The following is an 11,725-nucleotide window of genomic DNA, read 5'->3' as shown; positions in this document are numbered from 1 at the left end:
GAACTTGACATGGTATTTGGATGTCGCGTCTTCCTCCCAAACGGAATCGCAGTCACTAAACAAGGTACCCGTTTCTAAAGGATCGTAAGAGCCAATTAAGGAATCATTATTGTCAATTATTAATTCTAATAAATTAGGATCGGGTATACACGAACTGGAATTGCTTCGACTGCTTGAGGTAGATCCTGATTTGATGGAGGACGACTCAGATGACGTCCAACTCTTCTCGGAGTTGCAATAAGAGTCTCTTCGGCAGATGTCCATAGGTGTTGGGACAGTTAGATGGTTATGCTTTATAAATACTTTAGCTACGGGCATCGACTTTCTTCTTTTACTGATTTTATGTTGGGTTCTTGAATCTGAAATAACAGTTTAAATTGATAAGTATATTATACATCTAATATAGCGCTTAATATGTATTAGAATTAGTGACTAATAATGATATAAATACTATTTGAATACAGGTGACCTTGAAACGGTCTCTTAACGGTCGACTAATGAGGGCGCTAATCAATTTTTTGGCATTTTAGAATACACATCGTTTTTAAAATGAAATACAAAGTCTCAAACTTTGTTAATCAGTTGGACATACCAGGTGCCATGACTTAAGAATAGAACCTCTATATAACACGATATATTTTTTGGTCAGTCTAAGAGGTAGTATACCTTTAAATCATGTATATTTCCCCTCATGGTCGCAGATGGGATACATAATACATAAACAATGTATCTTTTTTTCAAAACCGACAATCGGTTTTTTAATCACTTTATACTTTAATGGCCAGCCGTTTTCGTTTGTGATTAGTGTTTCTTTTTTTTAAATATCCATATATTTTTTTAAATGCCTATTCAAACAATTGCTTCTTTCAATCTATTTTTATTAAATCGTGAAATTGAGTCAAAATTCTATTTTTGTTCTAAAAGCGTGTTCTTGTGGTAAAAAAAAGTACTTTCGACGTATGTGATGTTTTGCGTCACGGTCAGAAATCACGATCTCCACTTGGACCCGAACGCTTTGAACCTGCTTCTGTCAGGCCCTAGCTGAAAATAGTCACTATGACGTCATAGTTTTTCTTGCTTCGGGCGGTATACTGTTCACTTGTGCTGGGCGATTTGACACATTGATTTTGCTACTTGTCCCACTGCTAAATTCGTGAACGACTCAATATATCACAATAAGTTAAAAGAATTGTCACAAGACGCAATTCTTAGACATTTATTGTTTATTCATAATGGATGTTGGAAATACAGTATTATGTGGGATTTAAGAGTCACTAAAAAGGAAAAGTGATAATATTATTTCGGTAGAAAAACAACAGGCAATAAAAATGTACTAAATTTGAAATACATTGTCACTCAAATTGCGTGGTCAATTCAATACAATAGTAAGAGTTGTGGACCTATAGCAATCATTGTACCGAATAACCGAAGAATATAGCTTAGGTATTAGGAATCGACTCTCGGAAGCACAGGCACAGGAATCAGAATTTTTCTTACCAGACAACAATCCAACTTGCTACCGACTTTATGCCCGTTTACACGAGATGGACCCGCGGATTTACTGACCCGGGTTGACTCAGGAGTTCAGGTAATCATTGGCTGTTTTGGGGTGCCATTGTGGGACAGTTTGGGGTTGTTAGCCCACAAACCTAACGGTAGACAACTTAGCTATATTGGTTGCTTAATAATAGCTGTATTCTGTCCCACCTGTCCCAGTTCATTGATCTAGACTTTGTCAAATAGAATTTTGAAATCAAGGTGCAATCAAGATATCAACAGGTGACATTGACCTTGCTTTCTATCGCTTTCAAAATCAACAACTGAATGGCATGCTATTTCAATGAAGCTAAACTAAACTAAATCTCTTACATACAAATAATATTCCATTTTTGAAATGTTTTTGAAACAGACTTTAAATTTAGTAACGTCCAATTGATAATTACAAACACTAGCCATTCTAAAAAAGTATTTCGAATTCAGGTTCGAATTGACGAGTTATTTCAATAATCCTAGGTATTTTCTCTGATCATTTATATTATTGATTGATGATGCCTTATTAATTTGAATAATCTTGAATAAATTAAATTTCAATAGGGATAGTTGATCTAATTATACAAAAAGCGTGATGATAGTTGCGAAAATATTTATTTAGTCCATCTGTGTCCGTTTCTTTTTGATTGACATCTTATTTAATTGTCATTTTTAGTTTTGGTATACATAGATCAAAGGCAAATAATAATTCGGAAATCAGTCAATCATGTAGGACATAAATGTCATGATTAGCATAAAGAATAATAAAAGACAAAACAGAGAACCTTGAGTCATACCGTATCCAATATTTCTATTTTAGGTACGTTAGTTAGTATTACCCTAGGCAAAAGGTACAATGGACCAAAACACAGGATCTCAATGGGTTCCAACGAGTTTAAATGTTGCGAGAAATTCCGTTCTGAGCCCTGGTTGTACCTTGTAAAATTTATGAATTAAAATGAAAACTATGTTTAATTTCCAGAAAATGGTTGGCTTTCGACAGTGTCAACACGCTCGTAGTCCGACGTGATTGTTCGGAGGGGCAAGTAATATATTCAGAAGCGCAATGGTGTATGGTGTTTAGATACAGAAATGGTCTGTAGCTATGTGCTAAAGTGTCTACATTCATCGTAAACCAAAAAAAAAAAATCAAGTTATGGACGATGCTCTGCGATCATTTCTCAATGTTATTTACATGAATCACGTGACGCCTGATCAAACACTACAACTGGGTTTGTCAACTTGAAGAGTCTTCAAAGCTAATATTATTATATTTGTCATACTTTTGCCACTAAATATTAAAGCTCCCTGGATTTAACCCCTTGAGCCTGTTCAAAACAACCGAGGCCACTCAAAGACTTGGATTGCAACCAATCCAGGATACAAATAGCTTATATTGCATTGGATATATTCATTGCAAGCCCTCTAGGAATTTCTTTTCCAAATCTTATTTATGCCCTTCTAATAAAAAATATGAAAGGTTAGCGATAAATAGGGCAAGATACATAAACCTTTACTTCATCACCTGGTAAGTGATAGTGTATCAATACCGTGGACACAATACATACACTGTTCTGTGATAGTGATTGATAGAGAGATCACTATGTATCATATTGTATTTATAACAGCTGACATGTCATTCTCGTATACTTTCAGACATTTTAACAAACATTTCTGATTTGTGGTCAAGTTTTTTGCCTCTATGTGAATTGTTTACAAGATGTACATGTATTGTTTACAAGACGTATCATTGTAACGTTGACACTTTTCGTATCTATATTGTACAAGGTCTACATTCTTTGCACATTCCGTACACCCGACCTTGACTTGTCAATTAACTATTTGCAGCGTCTGCAAGTTTCTCTCAAGCACCATGAGCAAGAAACATGGCGTTCATCCGGCTCTACCCACTAGAGGAGTTATGGAAGAATGTATAATGTCCAACCCTGTTTGTAAAAGTACATTCTGTACACCCGACCTTGACTTGTCAATAAACTATTTGCAGCGTCTGCAAGTTTCTCTCAAGCACCATGAGCAAGAAACATGGGGTTCATCCGGCTCTACCCTCTAGGGGAGTTAGGGAAAAGTATAATGCCCAACCCTGTTTGTAAAAGTATGTTCTATACGCCGTCCTTGATTTTTCAATTAACTGTTTGGATAGTCTGGAAGTTTCTTTGAATCATCATAGAGATGAACGTAACTCCGGTCGGAACCGGAGTAGTTCGATTCCTGATGTAGAACTACATTTTAGTGCCCTACATATTTGGGGATCTTTATTCGTAACACGTTCCACAATTTTCATCTCTCAGAGCTACTTACGCGGCGTTTAAGTCCTCGTACATGTACAACAACAGATTAGCACAGGCAAGAAGTTTGTCTGAAGCAGAACAGAGCAACAGATGTTGATCTGCAGTGAGTAACAAATTGGCATTTCGTTTACTGTATTGCTCAATGTCTTAATGGCCTTGTTGCGATTAAGGTCGGACTCCCTCGAAGCAAACTTCACTAGAACCTGCTCTTGTACCGTATATACAACTTAATAAAAGCATTGCCTTGCAAATGAACCTTTTTGTGTATTTTTTCATAAAGAGGGGTATCCCGTATCGCCCAGTGCGTAATGTACAAGTCCGTATTAAAGGGACAGATGACACACATGGATTTGAAGGCTCAAATTTCAACGGTGAGCTGTGAACACAATTACTGATTGACTAAGCTAAAAAGAAATCTGTTTCTGAGGCTAAGGTACGATTGGTCAAAAAATGGTGCAACTGTCCCCTTAAATCAAGAATGAAAATCAATGAGTTCTTAATGATTCTTAACCATTGAGAAACAGTCAGTGACCTTGGTGACAAGCCCTCGTTCACACATGTTCAATGCTGAAGTAACACCAACGACAATAGAAGATCTTACACGAGTCGCTGCACATTAATTGTCATGAGCAGGTCAAGAAGTCATTTTAAAGAGGTTTAGGTCAACTATCAATACTTTGGGCTTCTGGACAGGTCATTTTCAAATTTAGAACCGTAACTTAACTCGACTAGAAATAGCAGTCAGTCATTTTTTTCTTGATAAATACAATAAAATAATCCGCTTCTTGCATTTTGGCGGATTTGTTTGGTCAGGCATGAATTGATCTGGTTGTATCTCGTGTGTTGACAATTATAGTAGTTGCGGGTGTTGCGAGAAGCAGATTAGACTTACTCTTTTAGAAACACCTGATTTTGCCATCCTTTAAACGAAACTTCGATTGACGGAAATGTCTTGCTTGTATGGATTTTTATATTAGTGAAAAAATTTCAAAACTGTGATAATACACAAGAATAAACAATGTAATCTAATGCAACCTATTGGTAAAAATAGAGATAACGATAAACAAAAAAAGCAATCTGAAAACTAAATTTTCCATTATGAAATAACCAAATTTGTTCGCAATTTCAAAACTGAATAGCAACAATGTTAGTTAAAAACACAGAGATATACTATACGGTTGATGAAAATGGATTGAAGCTTTCAGCCAAAAAGTAGTAGAACTTTCAGCCAAAAATTTCATCAAACTTATAGTCAACTCAAGTGCAAATGTCTTATAATCGTAAGAAGAATCCCTTACTTGAAATGAATTTAAAGCTAGTTTTACGCCCTACAGAAGACGACAGAAGACGTAGGTAACAATAACAATGACATAAAAAATCGACTAATGCCTCAAATTCATAAAAAAAAATAATTGAAATTCATTCTTACCATCATTGTCCATATCTGTAATGTCCATTTCAAAAATCACTCTTGGTGTTATATGATTGTTATTGTTGTTATGAATCATGGTGTCTTTGTTATTCTGATGATGGTACGTCGCTTGAGATGACAATTCATCTGTTATATCTATCTCATTTTCAAAATATATAGGCGGAGATTTCTTATCTTTTTCACGCATAGTTACAAGATAAAAATGTCACTGATTCTTAATCTTCGTTTAATTTAAATACCACTACACGTTTTCATTCTATGTTGACAAAATTTTAACTCTGTTGAAAATCGTGCACTGGACGTTACGGCAGGCAATCACGTGTTCTTCAGCCAATCAAACCGCGTCGTTAACAGAACGCCTGGGGCAATCTTCGTTTATGAAGTAAACTTCTAATCCTAAAAAGAATGAAACAAAATATCAACATTCGGAGTAAAAACAAATCAAGTGGGAGGCATGTATAGTTCGAATAACTTTACATTTAAAACAATTTGACCTTTTATTATAATATGTAGTCAATGTTGTCAAATGACCATTGGTATTCGTTTATGTTAAGTCTCTTCACGTGTTGAATAACAAATTGTATAACCAATTATTTTTTTAGGTTAATTTTGATTATTTATTGTGCGCTGATTACCCCCTACACCCTATACATTCACCTCTCCCTCTATATTCCAAAGCTAAAATTCTAATAGTTGTCTTGTTTGCGACTGTTATATTTCAAGCTCTTAAGATGAAGTCCAATAACTTTGAGTTCCATTTCATTCGATTACAGTCCGCGGAGGATTTGGTATCCGAATGCCACTCTGCTATTGGATTTGACAACACGGCTTCATTTTCGGATCGTCCACTCAACTCAAACGTTCTCAAACAATCGATTGTTGGTAACAAATCCGTATTCCGAGCTTGGCAAGTGCAAGTCAAATGGGTATTCAGATTCGTCTTTTTAAAGTTGATTTCCGCAAATATCTTTAACAAGGAAATCGCGAGTAATGACCACTTTTCGGAAGAAATGTTCACGTAGACCGTCCTTAATAGCTCAGAAAGACATCAAAGTTAACCTTGACGAAATGGTAACAAAATTGTTTAATTTAAAGTCATAATATCTATGAAAACAACGACAGCATTCAACGAATAAACGTAAAACAAAGGACCACTCTGTAGTCTAGTATGGAATTTATAATTTTCTTTGCGGACAGGGTTTTTAGAATAATTGAAATTTTTTAAACAATTGGATTTTGCTTTATTATGATAGGTAAACATGACAAAAACATTTCAACTGAATTTAAACAAAAGGTAATATATTATGATGTACGACTTGTAATGGCAATTGACACTCCGCCTTTTTTAAGTCTTCATTTCAATGATTTATGGCGTAAAATACGGAAATAATTAGGTCTAGGTTACCGCCAGACAAAAAAGGAAACACCCACTTCAAAAAATTTAGTTTTGTTTTTTACTAAATAAAACTGCCACAAATACGAGTGAATTTTTAATTTTTTTAGATTTATTGAATTCAATTTGCTATACGTGTAGGCCTATCAAGTAGCATTGTCTCTGTGATCAACTGGTCGGAGGTATTAACCACGTTAGACAATTAAACATTTTCCAATGGGTTTTGTGCATCCAAATATCCACCGGAGCAAGTTTTAAGAAGAAATAGTAATCTATACCGGGTGGCAAACTGTATCATCCGATGAGTCTTAGATTCAGAAATCACACGACAAAATATGTAGGTTGATAATTTCCTTTAACTTTAACCAATAATTCAACACAACCACAATATAAAAAATAACATAATTATGTTGTCCTTATAATCCGTACAAGTAGTCTACTCCATGATGATGTATTTTGGACAGATTCAGTGGCGTTCTTATATGCCCGGTGCTGTTTGACAATTCTATGTGGTATTAATTTCTTGGTCCCTCCACCTTATGATTTAAAAAACGCAACTGGGCAGAATACAACACTTCACGCTATTTGTACAAACAAATCTGTATACCATGACGTAATCAACGATGTAACAATATGGGGTTAAACGAGCCAAAGCTGAGAATTTTTTATGCGCTTCCTAATTTCACAATTCATACATAATCTACTTGCACAGTTGGTAACAGGCTAAACCCAGTGGAAAAAATACGTCCTGGATTATCTGCACAGACTTACTCACTTAGGGGTCCAAAATATGTTATGTAGAGAGGTGATCAAAAGATATCTGCCTACAATCTAATCTTTACTCGAAAAACAACAGTCTGGTTGCCTGAAAACATTGATTAGCTAGATGCTGCATTTATCAGTCTCTACTCCTTGCTGGAGAGGTTAGAAATTTGATCGGTTAAAGCAGACGTCATCGAGTCAGGTCAAAAGGTAAATTGGACGAACGTACAAGAGAGTTGTCGTTAGACCCTAATTGAGGTGGGTATTTTAAAAATAAAAGCCAAATAAAAACGGAACAAAAGTTTGGTCTAATCTGACGGTGTCTACATTGTCATTAATATTAGCAGTCGGTTAATTTGTCAATTGGACGGATTCTTTCAGATGCAATGAATCGACAGTCGACCTGAATTCTCCTTAATATGAAATAATTAAAAGTGCACTTGATGTCCAAAACAACGTCGTAATTTGAATTTAATTCGGTTATTTTGCTGGACGTCCAGAGAATTTTAATATCGCATTATCACTCATGTTTGATTTGATATCATGAGATTTTTTAGTGCAAAGCATATGACCTGTCTGCAACCTTGACATATCATTGCCGTGGACAAAATGTAGGTTGAATAAATGCACAATTTATCAAAATTTGACAACAAAATAAAACACTGACCAAACAAATTTAAATTTTTAAATTTCTTGGTAGTTGTGTAACCTTTTGACAATTTCATCGTGGAAGATAAAATGACTCAAGATTTAACCTTTGATTTGTCCTGAATAAACTTGTCAGGCATCCAGCATTCGATTTCTCGAAGTTAAAGATGAGTTGACTTATTTGAATAAAAGTAGAGATGTTCTAATTACTTGGTAAAATACAAGTTTGTCTCACATGTCCACAATTAATTCATAATTGGCTAAATTAGAAGAGAATTACCAGCAGAATTCCAATGACTGGCCGATTAAGAAAGGTCAAAAAGACTTTTTTTTTTTTTGTTTATTCAGACTGTACATACATGGGCATTTATGATTGGTTAAACTCTTAGCTATATGCAATAAGAACATAATGATATGATTAAGAATAAATGATTATTAAGTTGAAACACCAATTAATAGAATAGTTTGCTTAATTAGACACTAAAAAATAAGGAAACCCATCTTTAAATAAAAGTTCTATCGTGCAGCGGTAAAACTCAGAAACGAAACGCCATAATTATTTGGAACAAATCTCAATTTTTGCTCTATAAATTTCGGTTCTGTTGTTAGTTCAGTATGGCAATTATAATTGGAACTTCCAGCTGTACAGCTAAATAACAGTTTTGCAGAAGAATTCAAATTTCGTTGGAAATATTGTTATCGCTTAACTAATAACAATATTTCAAACGAAATTTGAATTCTTCTGCTAGAGTAACAAATGGTAATTCCAAACCTAATTTCAGTTTCACCACCGTTTTAGCACCGATATAAACAAAAAATTTCAACTTAACTGATAATTTAGCAATGAAAATTATATAGGAAAATTCAGTTCTATTGCTAAAATAGCAATGATAATTGCAAACCAAATTTAAGTTAACTATAAAATTTCAATGCTATTATATAAAAGCATCAATAAAGTTTTTCTGTTCTGTTATTTATTCCTATGTAGCAACAGAATAGCAACAGAATAATTTAATTACTCTTACCTCCTGCTTTCATTCTCTATATATGACATATCAAAAGATTCTGTACAGTAAATAAACATTTCTTATCAACAATTATCTTGATTATAAACAATACAAATGTTGATCATTTAATAGTTTGGCCATGTTTTTGGGTTAATTTCCTTCAATTTTGAACTAAATTAAACGTTTGACTTCCGTACTACATTTTAGTAAACAACACGATCATCTAATATAATTATAGATGAACTATATCAGAAATTATTAACTATGTGAACAAACTCGAAAACTATGCGAAAGTCGCTCAGTTTGTAGTGATCCTATGCGGCGGCCATGCGACGAAATTGATGGGGATCGAAAGACGTCCTGACGTGCCTTGTCGGGTACTGTTCAGGCGATCCTGATACATTTGTAATGACCTAGCCCAGATATCAACCAGAGAAAGAAGATTATACATGTATACGCATCATGTGCCCGCGTTAGCTCTGGTAGAAGTGCCCAAGTCGCGATTAAAAGTCGGTAAGTGTGATCGCGATTGATCAAAATAGGTCCTTGTGCGCCGATTCATTAGATGATTCTTATGCAAATAAACAAATTTGACTCTCTTACTGTCTAAAAGAATTAACAAATTGCACTCTTGCCAAACATTTGCACTAAAACAAGATTGTAGGTCATTAAAAAAGATGCAACAGACATTGTAAACAAGGATGACATTTCTAAATTAAAAGGACAAAAAAATAAATAAATTAGAAACAAAAAACATTCATATGATATTCCCAGAATGTTTTTAAATATTGAACAATATTCACAGAGTTTCGTCAAATATAAAAAAAACTTCAAATCTCGTTGACAAAATAAATCTTTCCAGTGCGCTCGTCAACTTCCGGTAAATATCTGCTTAAAACCTTACAACAACACGACATTTACAAAATTTTGTAAGGTGAGGTAATGTTATTTTATCTTTAACATAATTTCCTTCAGTTATTCTAATCATACCTGTAGATTCAAGATTGTGGTTCCAGATTTGCAGCCGCAAGGCATATCCATGCAGATGACACAATTTTCGGGATATTTATGCGAAACAAGAATAGACTACGGTATAAACGTTTCGATTCTTAGAGAACATTTTCACCATGATATACACATTAAAGTCGAATCCATGGAGTAAACACGAGGAAAGTCCATGGAAATCATTGTGGCGTATAAAACTGTTTAAAACAATACATATTTAACGTATTGTCTGAATTAGAAAAAATAAAACTAACAGCGGATCGACAGAGAGTAAACAGTGGATAATCCGGATTAGAGACAGCTAGAACGATGTTATTAAGTGTGGTATACAGGAAACATCTTAAATCTTGCTAGTTTTTATAAATGCTTCCTCCAATGTTTAACCTTTAGCTATTTAGTTCTTTTGAGACTGGATAGATCACAGTATAACGCGGAGAAAATTCAATTTTAATGCGATGTCTTTGAAAAAAGGCGCCTTTACAAGAAATGAACAAAATTTTATATCATCCAATGCAAGAGGTTGTTTAATTTGTTTTATATATATCGGGGGCACTGATATCATACATTTGCACCATTCGAATTATCCGACATCATAAAACACTTAGTTTTTGTGGAATTGCAAGACCTACGGGCGTCTGTCAGAAAATTGGAATAGGGAAGATAGATGTTCCCGATACACATAAAAAGTTTAGAAAACTTCTTTACAATCCCTTTTAAAAGTATATCTTAGAACAACTGGAGATTCTGTGCATCTCGTTGGAACCGTCGCAGTTCATATAAGCCTATTTGCTGGAAATTGGTCGATTTACTAGTATCTGCGATCATCTGGTTGGTCTGCGGTTTCAATCGATCTGGTACATAATTCAACGTGAGCAATTTATGGCATTTGCAGCAATTGTTAAGATTTTCGATTTTCCCAAATTCCACCTGTTGGTGAAAGCACTAGGTCACAGAGCAATAGATAAAGTTATTAATTATGTGTAGTCATTAGTATGATTTTAGTTGAAAAGACACACACCCTGACATATAATCTAAGTTGGTGAAAGTCGTTGGAAAATCAGTTGCTGTCAGATTGGACCATTGGCAAGGTCAGATGTACATAATGAAAAGTGACAGGAAATGAAAATGAAATGAATGGACTTTAACGTCCTACTTTTTTGTACAGTGGGCTAATGAAGAGTGAAAAGTGATAGGGATTGTTGAACTCTCACTAAACGCGATATAGCTAGTATACAGACTAATATTTCCCTTTCAGTCTGGAAAATTCTATATTTTGATGGAAAACTTATCAGAAAATAATGAATAATAGTTGTCACTTTTACTGATAAAAAAAAATGCATTTATCATATTGGCTCCTCTTCTATTTAACCTTTGATAAAATATTATAGATAAAACATTAATTTCTGTGTCCGACAATAATGCTAGCTATCATTAAAAGTAGTTTATCAAAATGAACCATAAAAGACGTTCTAGATTCTGATAATTGTAGATTAGTCCTTGACAAAAAGACTGGTTAGGTAATCAACTGATAGGGACCTACCTTCCTTCAGAATATAGCGAAACCTAGTCTCTGACATCGTGTCCAAACCAAGCCCCCATGATAAAACCATATTTTCAAAACCTGTATTCGGGAAACGAT

The sequence above is a fragment of the Lottia gigantea genome (genome assembly GCF_000327385.1).
Source record: "Lottia gigantea unplaced genomic scaffold LOTGIsca_66, whole genome shotgun sequence".
In the NCBI taxonomy this organism is placed as follows: domain Eukaryota; kingdom Metazoa; phylum Mollusca; class Gastropoda; family Lottiidae; genus Lottia; species Lottia gigantea.
Note: the sequence above shows the minus strand (reverse complement) of the source record.